General features: G+C 41.3%; 1 long non-coding RNA gene and 1 pseudogene across 15 annotated transcripts in view; both read right to left on the reverse strand.

Moving 5' to 3' along the window:
• The window catches only part of LOC143669987 (uncharacterized), a 224,485-nt gene extending 217,566 nt beyond the window's left edge, over window positions 1-6,919 (reverse strand). For 5 of the 15 annotated variants that reach the window (XR_013169195.1, XR_013169190.1, XR_013169193.1 and 2 more), the window contains exons 1-3: window positions 6,582-6,881; window positions 6,244-6,422; window positions 2,373-2,578 (exon numbers count right to left, since the gene is read on the reverse strand). This is a non-coding gene — a long non-coding RNA (uncharacterized LOC143669987). Of the gene's footprint in view, window positions 1-2,372; window positions 2,579-6,243; window positions 6,423-6,581 lie in introns of all 15 variants that reach the window. The other 10 variants (XR_013169185.1, XR_013169186.1, XR_013169188.1 and 7 more) reach the window with 8 other exon arrangements.
• On the reverse strand, window positions 3,146-4,447 carry LOC143669569 (elongation factor 1-gamma pseudogene; annotated as a pseudogene).
• Window positions 6,920-19,026: the final 12,107 nt, after the last annotated feature.

Raw genomic sequence — 19,026 nt, forward strand, 5'->3', positions numbered from 1 at the left:
TGGTAACTCTCCTGAATAGAACAGGGTTTTTCCTCTCCAGAGTCATTTTTCCTCCTGCCACCTTGCTGAGACTGCAAACAATGAAGCTGACATGCACCTATCCACTCAGGCCAGGACTAGGAATCTTTTGCTATTTCCGTTTGCTCTCTGGTGCACACCTGCACATTTACACATATTCGCAGAGTCTCCACCGGCCCTGACCCATGAGGGTCCTGTGTAGCCTGAATCAACAATTCTCTCCATGAACATTCAGGCAGAGCAATCTGTACATAGGCTCTGTGCTGTGCTAGTGCCTTAAAGGGTCAAATGAACTGGAGAATTTTCTCAGGTCTTAGATTTCATTATGCTGTTTCCTCTCCTCTTGCCTCCTCCTTCTGAGACAAAGTAAGAACCTTACCCAGCTGCTCATTCAGCAGCTCAGAGATACTGGCCACTTTCACAGGCCAAAGAGCAGCTACCAGTCGATGGAAGTCATGACAAGCTTCTGGGAGGGCAGAGGCCCCCACAGCAGGCAGCTCTGCAGGGTGTCAAGGGAAGCTTTCCAAGAAGAGGAAAAGCTGCTCGTCATCCTTCCATAGACTTCCTATACTCGGCTGTTTTTCCAGGAAGGTAAAATCTGACCTACATTCTTCACAATGCTATTAAGAAACATAGAACTTCAGGATCCTGGCTCCTAATGCCTCTGGCACCTTCCATCCCTGGCCCCGGAGACTCCCCTGGAACAGCATTGGCGAGACTTGACTATGCTATGGAAAGAGCCTTGCTAGAAGGTAGTTTCATGGTTTGTCATTGTTTTACTGTACTTTTTGTCTTTTTAAGGAAATCTTTGTGCTTCTAGCCAAAGGTCATAAATCTATTATTCTATATTTTCTCCTGTAAGTTTTATAGCATCTGCTAACCCCAAATTATTTTTTTATTTTTTAAGAAAAGTTGTAAGTTTACTGAAAGTCAAACAGAAAATATAGACTTCATATATATTCCTCCTACTAACACCTTGCATTTGTCTGTACATTTGTTACAATTGATGAAGGAATATTCTTATAATTGTACTATTAAGTAAAGTCCATGGTTTACATTAGGGTTCCTTATTCATCACATACAGTCCAATGGTCATTAAAAAAAAATTTTATTCTAGTAACATACATATGCAACCTAAAATTTCTCCAGTTTAGATTTTTAGTTGACCTGAAATTGATTTGTGTGTCTTGTGTGATGTAGGGATCTAATTTTACTGAATTTTCATAAAGAATACCAGTTACCGGAGATCATTTTTTGCATAATCTCATTTTCCCATCTTGACCCAGTTCTGACTTAGGGGCAGTAGAAGGGGATGGTGTTGGTGGAAACTGAGGAAGGGAGGCTGTCTATAGGAATTATAGTCATAGATGGACATAGCCCCCCATGGAAATACCCTCATGTTGGTGAAAAATATCTTGACCTCTCTCTTCTGCCTACCATTCTTTTGCTGTTATTTCCCACTGGGCAAACTAAAAAAAAGCCAGAAGATAAGGGGGTCCTGGTCAGGCAGTTTGTTGGGTCGGCCTCCCTGTGGCCCAGAGTAGGGTCAGAGTATGGCAGTGAGGGATAGAGAATGAACCTGCATGGGGTGAAATGGAGAGCAGTCAACCCAGTTCCCCACAGCATGTAGCCACCTCATTGCATCCATCCTTTTCCCAGAGATGCATCATCCAGTTTATTTATAACCTGTGTATATATCCCTAATAGGTACATGGTTTAGTTCTGGAAAATTGCATACCAGCCCAAACCTAGCTGTGTAAGGAAAGAGCAATATTTCCGCTGCCAGAGGAAATAAGCTAAACAGTCTTCTAGTCATGGTGTGGCTTCAACTTTCTTCAAAATTTGTAAGAACTCCTTTGGAGAAAGCAACCCTTCATTAATTGCTGAGGTTTAGAAGTAGGAGACTAAAAAGCTAGTTGGAAGAATTGAGAGAATGGGTGAAAATAGTCAACACTTTTCTCCAATATAGAGCGATCTGGGTGGGCTGTTATTTGGGAAGACTCCCAGTGTCATTCTGTTTAGATTTTTCCTCTTGGGCTATCAGATTCTCTGGAGAAAAATCTATCAATCTTCTGTTGTAGCCAAGGGGAAGAAGAGGACTAGGCTCTCAGCATCCAGTTGCCTATGACACCAGTCGCCCTCTCTCAGACAGGATCCCCACGCCCTCCACTGGGCCAGTTCTCCCCCAATCCAGAAGACCCTCTGATGTTCTACCAGAGCGGGAGATGGTACTTACATACTCCATATATAGTGTGTGGAGTACAGGAAGTCTCTAAGGATTAACTGTTTCCCAAACTGCTTTCACTAAATCCTCCTTAATTTAGTACCCCCTTCCCTTCCAATTTCAGAGGTACCTGATTCTGCCAGTGTCTGGGGTCTTTGAGGTTGCCTCTATGTGGCTTAGGATTTGGCTATCCCAGGTCTGCCAAGTCAGTTATAACTCATCCATCTGCATTCCAGCTTCCATATTTCATTGCTGTTTTCTCCTGTTCTGCTCTCTCTGTGCTTTTGCATTTACACCCCTTCAAGTAATTCCTTTACTGTTGTTTTAGTGGAGTCTCTAGAGGGAGAAATTAGATGCATGTGTTCAAATTGGCATCCTAACCTAAAATCCCTTCTTCCATTTTCTATAAACTATTATTTTTGAGAGGTGAATGGTTTATTTATCTAGTTTCAGTCTTTATCTCTTTAAAATAATATACACATTCAAAGTTATCAGTTTCTCACTAAATAGTCTTTCCACAGATTTTGATGTACAATTCTTCCATGTTGGGTTCCAAATATTTTGTAATTTCCACTGTGATGTCTACTTAAGTTCATGAGCTACTTAAGAATGAATTTTTTCATTACCTAAACCCACACTATTTGAAAGAGTTATCCATTAGTATATTTCTTTTTATTTTGTATTTTTGTATAGTTATGATCATATTGTATATTTTGTAATATGACCTTTTGACAATATTTTAAAGTGTCTGAAAATATCAGGACTATATTGTGTTACATTGTGTAAACCTGCTTTTGGACAGCTAATTTCCAATATTTTGCATCTATAAGTAAAGTACAAAGAAGTTATTTGTAAAAAAAAAAAAAGAATGAATTTTTAAATTCCCAGACAATATGTCTTTATTGTTGTTTTTTTTTTAATCAACATTTAGTTGCCATCAATGACTCCCTCTCCCATCTCCCTAAAGGGCAGGTGCAGGCAGCTATGTGATGGCAAAAGATATTCACTTGAAGATCTTGCCCTGATTGAAGGTTTCCCCCATGTATTTGAAGGGCCCTTCTCAGGAAAAGTACACTTGAGACAGTGTCTGGGTGTCCCCACTGCCAGTGTCATTTTTTGTCATGCATATGACTTAGAGCCCACCTGCCAATTGGCCAGTGAGAAAGCAAGCTCCTGGCTTTGGATGACATGCACTCCAGAAATGGAGCTACCATTGTTGTTTCCAAAGAAGATGGCATTGGCAAAGGCATTCTTCCTCCACTTGTCCAATTGTTGGAACATTCCAGGGATGAGGTTGTATCTCATGAAGGTTTGGGTGAGCTCTTCAGGAGGTAGTACTGAGAGTACCACAGGGAGTAACCATCCTTTTCAAAACGCTCCCCCAAATAAGGCAGTGCCGCAGAATATGTGTCCTTACTGGACTCTGTGCTTAAATTCATCCAACACACAGGTACCCTTGGGCAGGTGAGCAAAGGGGTCTTTGGAATTCAGCTTAGCACCCAGCACTACATTCAAAAATAATAATTCATCCATCTTCGACTCAGGAGCAGGGGCAGCCGCCTATCCCTCCTCTTTCTGTTCAGTGGAGCTTTTCTCTGAACTGTTATTTTTAGGCTGGCTCTCTGCGGACTTTTTAGCTTCAAACTGGGCCATCTTCTCACAAAGTTTCATTTCCCCCAACACAGCCCAGACCTGGTACTGACTAATGGAAGTAAGGAATCAGCGATTGCTATTGGGGAGGCCTGGCAGAAAGAAGACTCTAGGACCTATTTGTTGAACCACAACAGGGTGCAGATAATTGTGATGCCAGTCAGTGTCATGGGCTCACTCATCAAAAAAGTCTTTGCCTTCATATGAACATCCAAAGCCCTAGAATTTGCTTCACTTCCTCCTTTGTGTACTCTGTGGCCTACTTATTGTGGTAAGTGATGCCCGAGGTGGGAAACACTGGCTGGGGTACTATATTGCTGTCACCAAAGCTCACCCACTCTACCACTGGGCTGCTGCCTCTGGAGTATTCACATGGTAGGTCATGGCATTGCTTTCAAACATCTGGAATCCATCGTCACCTCCAAGTGCTGGGACCTTGCTGGCAGGAAATCTGTGGAGAAATTCAGGAGCGTGGTTGGTTTGGCCAAAGTGGAAATGGAGTTCTATGCTGAGCTCACAGACTTGATTCCCACGGAGCTCAGCAGTGATGAGCATCTTATAGGATATGTGCACAGTGTCCCATCTGCTGTGGTCATTCTGCAAGGAAGTCTATCATTGATTTCTAATTTAATTGCATGCAGTCAGAGTACATGGCCTGAATGACATGGATTCTTTGAAATGTGTTGAGGTTTCTTTTGTCTCTTAATCCACAGTCAATTTTTTATGTGCTCCAAAAGGATGGAGAGTCCCCATTTCTTGGTGCAAAATTTTCTGTATATCTATTAGATCAGGCATGCTGATTTTATTGTATGGTCAACTATGTTCTTAATTTTTTATTTGCACATTCAGTTTCTTCCCTGTGATTATTTTAGTTTTCACTTTATATACTTTGAAACTATGTTGTTAGGTATATACCTCCTCATGATTAGTAGTTTTTTCATTTTTTAATTTAATGTTTCCTTTTGTGTTTTTGTCTTCCTTCATATTTTTTTCTGGTTAATATTTCTTCCCCAGGATTCTGTTGCATCTTACTAGTTTTTCTTTGTATTATTCATCCATTTATTTCCAACCTTTCTCTCTCCCCACATATGTGTGTTCCAGGTTTGTCTTTCGAGACCACCAAGGGCTACATTTCTTTACATTTAAATTTTATATCTGCATATGATTATATGTAATCACATATTAATAAATTCTATAGATGCGAAAGAGTAATAGTGGAAAATTTCCTTCATTCTTCTTTCCCCATCTTCTCTGTCTCTCTTTCCAGAGGCAGCCAATATTGTCAATTTCTGGTTAAAGATAATCGTTGTGAATATAAAGAAATGTGTCCTTTATAGTAGTCTGACATACACTGTACTCTATCTTGCTTTTATCATCTCTTAGGGATTTATCCTTAACTATACATAAAGAACTTCCTCATTTTTGCGTGTGACTGCATATTTGTTTGTTTTATGAATGTACCCTGATCTATTTAATCCATCCCCTTTAGTGGATTTTTAGGTAGTTTCCAATCTTTTGCAATTACAAACAATGCCACAATGAACAATTTTTACAAACATTATCTAAACAGGTGCAAATATATCTATAGGATGAATTTTTAGAAGTGACATTGCTGGGACAAAGGGCAGTAGCTTTTGTAATTCTGGTGGTTAATTCAGTGTAAATATTGTCCATTCACCCACCTTAGAGCTTTCCCAGTTTACACTCCCACCAGCAAAGTATGTTTGAATTCACACTCCCACCCACTTGTTTTCATACTTTCTTATCTTTTCAGCCAGGGGCCAGTCAAGAAAAAAACAACGGAAACATCTCTAGGTATGTTTCTAGGTAGTGGGGACTCAAAACTGGGAACTGACTAGGGAGGTGATGGTGGGCAAGAGGAGTCAAACCAGGAATGGAGGCAAGTCAGAGCAAGAGCTAGCTGGAAGGTGCTTTCATCCAGGGTGGAGGGCCAAAGCCACCATGTTACTAGATCCCAGGGGTCAGGGCCACCAGTGGATGCTGGAACCCCAGAGGACCAGGCAGGGGCTGTGAAGAGGGAGCTGGAGGAGAAGCAGCTGCTGACAGCGATACCCATGAGACAGAGAGGGAAGGGGAAGAAATACCCTGATTCTCCCTTTATTTTGCCTTCCCTTTTTCTACTAGTGCCTCCTGTTTCTGGAAACTACCTGAATGCAGCAAGAGAGCCTGGGAGAGACACTTCCCTATGACACATACCATGGCTGAAAAGGGTGGGAATGGACCTTAGAGTAAAACAGTCAATGACTCAGCTCCATCCTCGCCCTTCTACCCATATTTAACTGCCATAGAACAATAACATCATGCTTTCTGCCTGACAGAATACAACTGACCTTTGTACAGCCGCAGGCTGCAGGCACTCGAGCTATTTCTCCCACGTAGGGTCACATAAAGTCCCGTCATTCACCATATGCATCTCAATAATACAGGATCTCCTGGTTGTGATATGTGGTTCTCCCCTTCAAATTTGAATGTGGTTCTTCTGATTGTAAATTTAAGTACCATCAATATCCTTTATACAAAATAGTCAAGGAATAAGACAGAAAAAGGGAAAAAATTTATTAATATATACATATAAAATTAGGCATAGCTGTTCAGTCTTCACGTCTTTGGTTATTTATCATTTTCTTCTTCTACCTCTGCCAACACTTGGCTATTTAGGAGTCATTACCTGCAACAATGACTCAACCTGTTTTCCCAAAGGGACTGATTTCTTAATAGTTCTGCCTTTACTGGGTGAAGTACCTTCCATTAACTTCCATAACTGGTCATGATATACTAAGAGGCATTCCCGGTGATCTTTTCAGCTCCAGAGAGAGATTACTTGCCTCATTGTGTGTCATAAATCCAATGTTCCTTGGGTAATTGTCATTATTCTCTTTAGCCAATAGGATAACTTCTTTTTTCTGCCCATTCCTTCAGTGGCATGAGAAGCCCAAAGTAGCCAGATGGAGTTCTCAACTTGCAATTCTGTGAAATCATAGTTGCATCCTTGGTGGAAGCATTCCTCTTTTGTGTATCAGATCTTCTAGTACATCAGGGCCCAAGGTTGCAGGGCTTGGAAGCAAAAACTCTGTGAATGGGTCATTAGATGCAGTGAAAGAAGTCACTATTCTAACTTTCATTCCAAGACCAGTGTACTCTGCCTGTGGGAGAAATAGTTCCTGGTTCAAAGGATGTTCTACATCCCATCAGGTCAGCACCCCAACCTCACAGGGCGTGGGTCTCCCAGCTAGAGCATAACTGAGCCCCTGGTGGGCTGTTCCACCAGATGTTTCTTGGTGGTAGGGTGTCTGGTACCCACCAGGGCAGAAAACAGTTGTACATGGATTGTACAGCAAAATAAGCAAAGACTTGCAAGGTCCCTAATATGGTGTGTCATCCAATGCTTTGATATTTTTGCCAAACTGGTGACAAAAAAAAAAAAAAAGACCTATCAATATGTTTCTATTTTTTAATTTCCTTTGAATATCTTTTCATGTATTTAAAATCCACTTGGGTTTCTCTTTCTGTTGAAACGATGATGCTGTTTGCCTACTTGCCTTTGAATTGTTGGTTTTTCTTTATGTATTAGTAAAGTTAGCCTCTGTGTGTGGTATGAACCGCAAATACCTTTCCCCTTGATTTAATAGCCACTTTGCTATACACTAAATTTTAAAAAATGTATTTAAGTTTATTTCTGGTCTTATCTTCATCTGTCTGTTTATTTGGGTATTCATATTACATCGTTTTGTTTTATTTCTTATGCCTCTGTATTTTAAAATTTAGTGGGGGCTAATTCTCCCCTTTGGTTCTCTATTTTCAAAATACACCTGGCTCTAGAGCTTTTCCATATTAACTTCATCATCAGCTTGTCTAGACCCACCTCCCTTGGCCACAAACCATCCCCACCCGACCCAAATTCTCATTATTTGTATTGGTGTCACAACCTCAGCAAAAGTTTCAACACCTGGTCCTGTTTCTTCTGAACCTCATCCCCTGCCACTCTCCCCCGTATTTTCTCTGCTCCCTCCACTCTGGGCCCCTTCTGTACTCAAGCAGGCAGACCCCCCAATTTGCCGTGGTCCCCTCATCTCTGTTGAGTTGCGTTGAGAGGCCTCCACCTGTGTTGGGAGCTTTTCAGGTGGGACTTCCCTCCTGCTCTGAAGGGAATTTGGGTTATAGCAGGCCCAGATTCCCTCTCAGTCAGCAGCGGATTCCATTCCTGGCTCAGTTAGGAGTCTTTTCCTCTCTGGGCATTCAAGCCTCAGCTTTCCAAAAACTCACAGCCCCAGTAGCAGGCGGCTGCCATTTTTTACCCAGCTACCTTGTATGAGGGCAACCAGAAATGAGCTCAGCTCTCTATGACTCGAGCAGGGGCACTTTTAGTCCCTGTTATTCGAAGCAGCGGACCTCTTGGCCACCACTGTAGGTTACTGGCCTCAAAGCCCAGCAGGCTGAAGGCTTCAGTTCCACCCATGGCTTTCATTTCCATCTGTTTCTGGTCCTCAGAGATGCTGAACTGGTTTCAGAGCCCAGCTATGTTTTATTGGGTTTCTCTTTTGATATTTTCTCTCTCATATTTTTGTCTTAGGAATAGAGGGGATGTGATGAAGCATGAACTTTTGGCACCATCTTGCCCAGACCATTCACTTAGATGGGAAGACACTCAGTTAAAAACTCTGATATCCTTTTCTCACAGGCTGCTGCTAAAATAATATATCCAACGTCCTGTACTTGAATGGTGGTTTTTGGGTGCAAATACTGGCAGTTACAATGATTGCTTCTTGGGGTAGCCTAGCTGGGGGAAATGCAGATGGGTGTGGCTGCAAATTCGAGGTCTCTAGCCTCAGCAGGACCTGCTGCATCTGTGCAGAAGCCTGGCTGGCTTCCTCTCCTGTGGTCTCAGCCCACGATCTGGCCTCTACATCATAGAAAATTCTAATAAGAAGAGTGCAGTCATTACCACTATCTCTATGACTGGGCCATCAGGTTAAACTCCTGCAGTTCCCTTTATGCTTTTAAACTGTGCCCACACTCATCCCTTACTACCTTTTGTCTCAAGGAAATTACTGTCCCTCCTGTTTGTCTAAAGCTCATGCCCCAAACTTCCTTAATTCTTACTCTTGGTCAACACCTCAACAATTTCATCAATTTCTCCTTCATCTCTATATACGCAACCTATATTTTACTGCTGGTTTTAAAATTTCATCATATTATCATGGCAAAGTATCTCTCCTTTTAAAAAAGAAGTCTCCTCACACCTAGCACTCCTTCTGGCTACCACCCTACTTGTCCCTTTCCATTATGGAGCAGCCTTCTCAAGAGAGCAGTCTTTACTCAGTGCCCCCTCTTCTTTATCAGCCTTTTCTACTTCTCAGCCCCCATTGCTCCACTATAACCACGTGACAAAAGTCATGAAGGTCATTCATGAACTTTTAATTGCCAGGCCCAATTTCCTGCCATCTTTGTGGCTTCCTCCCTTCTAAAACCCCATGCTTCTTTGGCTTCCACACCCTCTGTCCTTCTGTTTTCAGGACATGTCTCAGATAGTTCCATGTCACCTCTTATCTGGCTGCTCTGCCTCCACCCTGCCTGCTCTTGTCTGGCCTTGGTCCTCTTTCTCCTCTTATCCTACACACTCTTCCATGACATTCTCATCTGTGTAACAAGCTTCCCTTCATTTACCTGCAAGTGATGCCCACATCCGAATCACCAACTCTGAGCACTCTCCCTTGTGGCCCACTGTCCACCAGGCATCCAGGAGGTCAGCTTCCAGGCACCTCCACGTGAGGTGTACCCCATTTGAGCGAGGGTGCTGGTCCCTCTCCACAAACCTCTACACCCTCTGCATTCACTATCTGGAGAATGCTGCCCTCCTAGCCTCCCCATCGCCATGTGAGTGAGAAACTCCAGATCAGCTTAAACCCTCTCTTTCCTTCTTTCCTTACATCCACTTTCTCATGAAATCTGGTCAATTCTACCTCCTTAAGCTCTCTGGCACCTTTCACTCCTCTCTATACTCACTCTACAGCTGTGTCTCAAGCCTAGTGGTTTGTGAACTGTTCTCCCCATCCCTGGCCTCACCCATTCCTATCCCATCCTCCAAAGGCAGAGGGATAGCAGGCAGGACTGAAGGGCTGATGACTGGTTAGGAACCAGAGAAGGGGAGGCAGAAGACTGGAGATGGGGAAACAAGGATACATAGGAGAGGTATTAAGACAGTTGAGGTGACTTTTTTTAGATGCTTACTCAGCAGTCCATAGGTTAGCATCTGGGGAGTTTGATCACTCAGCCAGTTGTGTTCCCTTCTACTATGATAGCATCTAGCCTAAGACATTGAACAAAGTTTCTTATGATAGACTACATGGCAACATACTGTCCTATTCCATGGTATCTAATGAATTTTTCTTATTTGATGGGTGTTGTAGCTAGCAGACCTTTACCAAGATCTGGGGAAACAACGAGAGGCAGTATCTTGGAAAGAGCATGGATTTTAGGATCCAAGGAACTTGATTTTCGATCCCATTGTGCTACTCACTGCCTGTATGATCTTGTACAAAGTATCCTTTCTAAGTTTTCACTTTTTAAAATCTGTATGCTGTGTATAAATCCTACTGATTTGCCTGTAGGAATAAAATAAAGCAACATATGTGCAAACATTTTGAGACATATTTGGGATGGTTATTCATCACTGTCATTGAATATCACAGGGGTGATAGGGGTGATGAAGTAGAATCTAAAAGATCTCCTGGGGGAACAGCTTCAGAGGGCTGATGCTTTCTCCCCTTTATGCTGTAGGAAACACAAAAAGCCAAGACTTGATGAAAGTAGCAGTTTATTTGCAATGATCCATTATCACTCAGTAAAGACTGATTTGAAAATGTAGTAGAGTTTTCTGTGTCCCGTTTGAAATTGAACTTATTCCACCAGCTTCAGGCAAAGACATTGGAAAATGGTGGGTTTCTCTCTTCCCAAAGAGGAGGACATGCCTCCATGTATCGTGCATGGGAGGAGTTAGCCAAAGTTGCATTGTGGCCCTCCCTGCCCATCTATGAAGTGAGGCTGACAGGGTAGAGCCTGTTTCCTGCTTCTGAGACCCAATAGTCCACCCCACTGGTAACGCAGTCAAGTGAAGATCAGGGTCACATCAGTCAGAAGATGTGCCAAGGTCAGTCTGCCCTGAGTGGGCTCTGGAAGCAGAGGGAAGAAAGCCAGGGGAATAAAATGAGAATGACACCACCTCGTCTCCAGCCTGTAGTGTCTTCTTCTCCAGGGTAGTGTCCTCTCCTGGCCTTTGGGTAGAATTCACTGGGGCCAGGAGGCTGTATTCAGGCAGGGCTTTTCCCTGCTCCCTTTGAGCCATTTTCCTCAGCCTCAGCTCCCTCTTAACATTTCCAGTTTTCGACCAAAGATCTTTTTACTTGACCGAGATAGTAGTTGTCATATGGCAGAATAAAAAAGACTGTAATCTTGACTGCTGCTCACTACTGTGTGTCCTCAGGAATACACAACTCCTCCTATTGGCTCAGTTTCTCCATCTCTACAAGAGGACATGATAATTTTTTCTTTTCTGGGTTTTGAATAAAAGAATTGATGTGAAAAGCTTTTGCATAGTTATCATCAAGTACATCAACGTCTGTTCACTCAGAAGGCAGAAGCAAATCAACAATATTTGGAGGTCGTCTTTGGCTTTGTCATTTGTTAGCTTGACATCATCAGCTTCAAGCTTCAGTTCCCTCCTATTTTCGTTGCCCCCTCTTCTTTATCACCCTTTTCTACTTCTCGCCCCCATTACTCCACTATAACCATGTGACAAAGGTCATGAAGGTCATTCATGAGCTTTTAATTGCCAGGCCCAATTTCCTGCCAACTTTGCAGCTTCCTCCCTTCTGAAACCCCATGCTTCTTTGGCTTCCACACCCTCTGTCCTTCTGTTTTCAGGACACGTCTCAGATAGTTCCATGTCACCTCTTATCTGGCTGCTCTGTCTCCAATCTGCCTGCTTTTGTTGAATCTGAAACCTTCCTGCAAGTTGTCTCTCTGAATCAAAACTCCAAGGCACCTTTCAGGTGTCGTTTATTCTAGATTGAGCACCTTGACCTCTCCATTCCTTCTTTCTTCTTCCTCTAACAATTGCTACATTTTCTTAAGAATTCTGAGGTTACCAGAGAGGTTTCTGTTTGAGTGACCACACAGTTTCCTTTTGATAGCTGCTGATCCCTTCACAGCTTTCCACACCTTGTGATTTGCAATCTCTAGAGCTTCCTAGGTAAGCTCTTTTCCAGTGATGTCTGACAACAACAAAGACACTCCTATCTGCCAATGATGTTCTAAGAGCTTTACCTATATTAACTCATTTAATACTCTTATTAGCACCTCATTTTACAGATGATCTAGCTGTGCTGAACTAAGCCTCTTAGCACAGAGATTTGAAGTAACCTGGCTAAAGTGACACTGGTGCTAAGAGGTAGGCTTCAAGTACAGATAGGCTGGTTTCAGAATTTGTGTATAACAACTAAGTTATGGGGCTTCTACATGTTGGCTGATCACTCCCATCTTTTAAAAACCCACCTTCCTGAATTCTAGGTGTTTGAAAGACAATATCCGGTCTTCTTTATCATGACATTTAAAATAATATGGTAAATTTCTTCCAAAGTTTTCTTTGCTTCCATTTCACGAGTGAACAGATGGGTCAAAATTAAGCTCATGGTGGTAGTGCTCCTTGTAGCTTTCTTTAGTTTCTGACAGATTAATTTGTCAATAACATAAATCTGAAAAATGGAAAGCAGTTCATCAAAAACTCTGGAAATAAACAAACGAAAAAACAAAACAAAACTCTGGAGAGTGGGATGATGGTGGTAGATACAAAAACAGGTCCTACCCCACTGTAATGAAGAAGAAACATCTGTGAAGGAAGAGCTATATTCTTAATTTCTAACTATATATTAGGCTTCAAGACCAGTAACCAGTTTTTGATTCTGGGAAAGGTCTCTTACTTCCAAAACCAGTTGGAGAAGTGAGAAAGAAAGGTATTAAGATTTTTTGGAGCATATTGATCTGAATCAGACATTATAATAGATAACATGAACTGTAAAACTCTCACCAACCCTATAAACTGAGAATTTAATTTTTATCTAGTCTGACAATCTCTGCATTTTGGAATATTTAATCCATTCACATTTAAGCAATCATTAATATAGTTGGATTTATGTCTGTCATCTTCTTCTCTGTTTTCCATATGTCTCATTTTTTATTCTTTTGTGCCTCCTTTACTGCCTTCTTTCATGGTAAATATTTTTAGTATACCTTTTAATTCTTTTGATGGCTTTTTAAGATCCATTTTTAAAAATTATTTTCTTCTTTTTTCTTAACTAATCACAATCTATTTCAGATTAATGTTGACTTAATTCTTGTAAAATTTAGTGACTTTACTCTGGTATAACTCCCCCCAACCCCTGCCTGTGCTATTATGGTTTATTATAATTGTATTATTACATCTATATGTGTAATACACCCAACAATAAAGTATTATAATTATTGCTTTATACACTCTTAGGTTTTTAAAAAGAAATTAGGAGATAAAAGAAAAAAAGGACTTTTATACATTTTTTTATATTTACCATATCTTAACTATTTCTGATGCTTTCTAGCCCTTCCTGTAAATTCAGGAAGGTATTACTGTTTGGTATTATATTTTTTAGCCTGAAGAACAGCAAACACCAGTTCTTTCAGCTTTTGTTTATCTGCAAACATTTTTACTTTGCCTTCATTTTTCAAGGATAGTCTTTCTGGATATAAAATGATTGGTTGAAAGTTTTTTCTTTCAGCACTTTGAATATGTTGTCCATTGCCTTCTGACCTCCATTTTTTGTTACATGAAGTTAGCCATTAATTATTTTGCATTACTCTTGTTGTTGTTTTGTATGCTGTATGGTGGGGGTCACATTTCATTCTTTTTCCCTGTGACTATTCCATTATTGCAGCACCAATTGTTGATTTTTTTGTTGGGGGAGTGCTGGGCTGGGAACCAAACCCAGATCTCTCACATCACATGTGAGAATTCTACCACTGAAATATCCTTACATCCCCTTACTCTTGTTGTTTATAAGATTTTCTCTTTTCTTTGGCCCTCAACAGTTTGACTATGGATCTCTTTGTTGGGGTTCTTTGAGCTCCTTGGATTTGTAATGTCTTTTCTTTAAGTTTGGGGAATTTTCAATTATTGTTTGTTTGGAACACCTTTATTTTGACCCTTCCTCTCTCTTCTTTTTCTGGGACTTCTAGGACATGTCTGTTGGTTTGCTTGATATTTTGCTCAGGTCTCTGGGAGACTCTGTTCATTTTTTTTTATCTTGCTTACTTAATGTTTTTCAGGTTTGAAAATTTCTATTGAAATTTCTTTAGGTCACTGATCATTTCTTCAAATCTGCTGTTGATTTCTATTCTATTTTACAGATGGTGAAACAGTCCAAAAGAGGTTAGGCAATTCTAGAAGGCAAATTATTACTTAAACAGCCAGATGGTAAATATTTTAGGTTTGCACTTCATACCATCTCTATCACAACTACTCAACTCTGTCATTGTATCTCAAAACCTACATAGATAGTACACAAATAAATGACCATGACTGTGTTCCAATTAAACTTTATGTACAGATACAGGTGACTGACCTGTAGGCTGTAGTTTGCTGGCCTCTAGTCTAAATTTTCACAACTAGGGGCCAAGATGGCGGCTCAGTAAGGTACACGCGTCTTAGTTCCTCCTCCAGAGCAACTACTAGGTGATCAGAAACAGTGCAGAACAGCTCCTGGGGCCACGGCAGGGACCGGACACACAGCGTACCCCAGTCTGGACTGGCTGGATCGGCTGCGAGATTCCGCGCTTCCCTGGGCCGTGGCAGCTGGTGGCTACCACCTCTCCCTCCCTCCTTCCCAGAGCAGCTTAGAGTGTTGGAGAGGCAAGTTCCCCAAGCTGCGGCGGCCGGCAACCGGTGCCCCTCCCCAACAGGCGGCTTCCCGGTCTGGCGGCGAGTCTCGGATCAGCGAGTTCCCTAAGCCGCAGCGGCTGGTGGCCAGCGCCCCTCCCCCACAGGCGGCTTCCCAGTCCGGCGGCGAGTCTCGGATCAGTGAGTTCCCCAAGCCGCGGCGGCCAGCGACTGGTGCCCCTCCCCCACAGGTGGCTTCCTGGTCTGGTGGTGAGTCTCGGATCAGCGAGTTCCCCAAGCCATGGTGGCCAGCAGCCAGCGCCCCTCCCCCACAGGCAGCTGCCCAGAGGGAGAGGAGGGAGTCTCCGACAGTGGCAGGGACTAGGTTCAACCAAACACCAATAGTGGCATTAATAAAGGAGTCACAACGTCTGTTGCTGGTGGGACCCGCAGACAGACAAGCACCACATAATGGGCAGGATAAAAATACAGAGCCCAGAGACTTCACAGGAAAGTCTTTCAACCTGCTGGGTCTCACACTCAGGGAAATCTGATTAAATGTCCAGACACCAGAAAAAAATAACAAATCACACCAGGAAAATTGAAGATATGGCCCAGTCAAAGGAACAAACCAATAGTTCAAATGAGATACAGGAGCTGAGACAACTAATTCTGAATATAAGAACAGAAGTGGAAAACCTCTTCAAAAACCAAATCAATCAATTGAGGGAGGACATGAAGAAGGCAAGGGATGAACAAAAAGAAGAAATGGAAAGTCTGAAAAAACAAATCACAGAACTTATGGGAATGAAAGATACAGTAGAAGAGATGAAAAAAACAATGGAAACCTACAATGGTAGATTTCAAGAGACAGAGGCTAGAATTAGTGAACTGGAGGATGGAACATCTGAAATCCAAAAAGAAACAGAAACTATATGGAAAAGAACGGAAAAATATGAGCAGGGGATCAGGGAATTGAATGATAATATGAAGTGCACAAATATACGTGTTGTGGGTATCCCAGAAGGAGAAGAGAAGGGAAAAGGAGGAGAAAAACTAATGGAATAAATTATCACTGAAAATTTCCCAACTCTTATGAAAGACCTAAAATTACAGATCCAAGAAGTGCAGCGCACCCCAAAGAGAAGAGACCCAAATAGGCGTTCTCCAAGACACTTACTAGTTAGAATGTCAGAGGTCAAAGAGAAAGAGAGGATCTTGAAAGCAGCAAGAGAAAAACAATCCATCACATACAAGGGAAACCCAATAAGACTATGTGTAGATTTCTCAGCAGAAACCATGGAGGCAAGAAGACATTGGGATGATATATTTAAATTACTAAAAGAGAAAAACTGCCAACCAAGAATTCTATATCCAGCAAAATTGTCTTTCAAAAAATGAGGGAGAAATTAAAACATTTTCAGACAAAAAGTCACTGAGAGAATTTGTGACCAAGAGACCAGCTCTGCAAGAAATACTAAAGGGAGCACTAGAGTCAGATACGAAAAGACAGAAGAGAGAGGTGTGGAGAAGAGTGTAGAAAGAAGGAAAATTAGATATGATATATATAATACAAAAGGCAAAATGGTAGAGGAAAGTATTACGCAAACAGTAATAACACTAAATGTTAATGAACTGAATTCCCCAATCAAAAGACATAGACTGGCAGAATGGATTAAAAAACAGGATCCTTCTATATGCTGTCTACAGGAAACACATCTTTAGACCCAAAGATAAACATAGGTTGAAAGTGAAAGGTTGTGAAAAGATATTTCATGCAAATAACAACCAGAAAAGAGCAGAAGTAACTATACTAATATCCAACAAATTAAACTTCAAATGTAAAACAGTTAAAAGAGACAAAGAAGGATACTATCTACTAATAAAAGGAACAATTAAACAAGAAGACATAAAAATCATAAATATTTACACACCAAATCAGAATTCCCCAAAATACATGAGGAATACACTACAAATACTGAAAAGGGAAATAGACACATCTACCATAATAGTTGGAGACTTCAATTTGCCACTCTCATCAATGGACAGAACATCTAGACAGAGGATCAATAAAGAAACAGAGAATTTGAATATTACAATAAATGAGCTAGACTTAACAGACATTTATAGGACATTACACCCACAACAGCAGGATATACCTTTTTCTCAAGTGCTCATGGATCATTCTCAAAGATAAATTTTCACAAGTAGTAACAGCAGAGCTGGGACTCACATCTGTATGTTCTCTCTTCAAAGTCTGTGCTCTTTCCAGTATATCACATTTCCTCCTTCAGATGGAGTGATTTGGTCTTTTTGATGATCAAATCATTCTGGGGGCACCACAAATACTAGACAGGGGCACCAGCCTTATTTTCCCATTCTAGTTCTAAAATGCCTAATACAATAAGGGATCCTTTCCCTCCCCCTTCTTTTTCTTCCCTCCATCCCTTCTTTCCTCCTTCCTTCCTTCCTTCATCATTACTTTTGTAGACTGACTGTTTTGCTGCTTTTCTAATTTGTCTTTATTCTCCACTGAAATGTTTTCACATTTGCCTATGGGAATTGCTGACGACTTACTGTGTTACAATACTCACTCAGAAAAATAGTAGCTAGAAAAGACAATAAAGATGAGAATGGTATTGCTGACAGGGTGCCACCTATAAGCTATAAATAGAGCAGAGGCACTCTGTTTTACTTTGGTGAACTTTCATTTTTGTATAGCCTCAAGAAAAGTCTCCTAGAAAGCAGGAAATAGAGAGGTATGCAAATTTAAATTTCTTCTCCAGTTTTTTTATAGATGATTTCTCTCCAGAACTATTTTCTTCCCTCATCCTGGCTTTTACGTTCAAAATCTGAAATTTACTGCTCCAGCCAATCTGAAAGCGTAGCAATTGCTTCTAAGGAAAAATCTTCATTTAGAGTATTTTTTTATTAGAGAAGTTGTGGGTTTGTAGAAAAATTATCCATAAAATCCAAGGTTTTCATATACCACCCTAGAGTCACTCCTATCAGAGCCTTTCTGCAGATATAAAACTTGGGTATCCAATAGGACATTTTTAGAGTCAGCAACAAACAAACCCACTAAATAATAAGATTAAATAAGATTTAAAAATAAGACCTAACAAAAAATGTGCTTAATTAGGCCATTCCAAGATCATGTCTACCTTCAACAATATTAACAAGGACCCAGGTGGTTTTCTCCATTTTCCTCCCCTATCTTCTTCTTTGTGTTGGCTGGATCTTTGTGTTGGCCCCTGTTCTAGTTTGCCAGCTGCCAGAATGCAATATACAAGAAACAGAATGGCTTTTAAAAGGGGGAATTTAATAAATTGCTAGTGTACAGTTCTAAGGCTGAGAAAATGGCCCAGTTAAAGCAAGTCTATAGAAATGTCCAATCTAAGGCATCCAAGGAAAGATACCTTGGTTCAAGAAGGCTGATGAAGTTCAGGGTCTCTCTCTCTCAAGTGAGAAGGTTCACAGTGAACACAGTCAAGGTTTCTCTCTCAGCTGGAAGGGCACATGGCGAACACGGCATCATCTGCTAATTTTCTCTCCTGGCTTCCTGTTTCATGAAGTTCCCCAGGAGGCATTTTCCTTATTCATCTCTAAGGGTTGCTGGCTGGTGGACTCTGCTTCATGGTGCTACAGCATTCTCTGCTCTTTCTGAATCTCTTTCATTCTCCAAAATGTTTCCTCTTTTACAGGACTCCAAAAACTTATCAAGACCCACCCAAATGAGTGGAGATATGTCATCACCTAAGGCAGCTTAACAACCATTCTTGATTAAATCACATCTCCAGAGAGATGATCTGATTAGCGTTTCAAACATACAGTATTGAATAAGGATTATTATTCTACCTTTGCAAAATGGAATTTAGATTAAAACATGGCTTTCCTAGGGAACATACATCCTTTCAAACCAGCACAGCCCCCTCATGGTGAAAGATGGTGGCCACAGTTCCAGCCTTCATCTGTGGACACAACAGTGCTTGACTGGAGAGGAGGCCTCTCTAGATTCACTCATATGTTTAAGCTCTGACTGTGGGAGAGACTGTAAACCTAAGAATCTAACATTTCAGACTTCTAAAATGAGGTTGTTCTCTACCAGAATAAAAGGGGCTGGGAAGGAGAAGGCTAGGATGATAATACCATCAGTGCTGTTGTCCTTGTTTCTTCCAGCTGGTGAACTTCAGGGTTGTTGTCACTAGCA

Source organism: Tamandua tetradactyla, chromosome 26 (assembly GCF_023851605.1).
Source record: "Tamandua tetradactyla isolate mTamTet1 chromosome 26, mTamTet1.pri, whole genome shotgun sequence".
In the NCBI taxonomy this organism is placed as follows: Eukaryota; Metazoa; Chordata; class Mammalia; order Pilosa; family Myrmecophagidae; genus Tamandua; species Tamandua tetradactyla.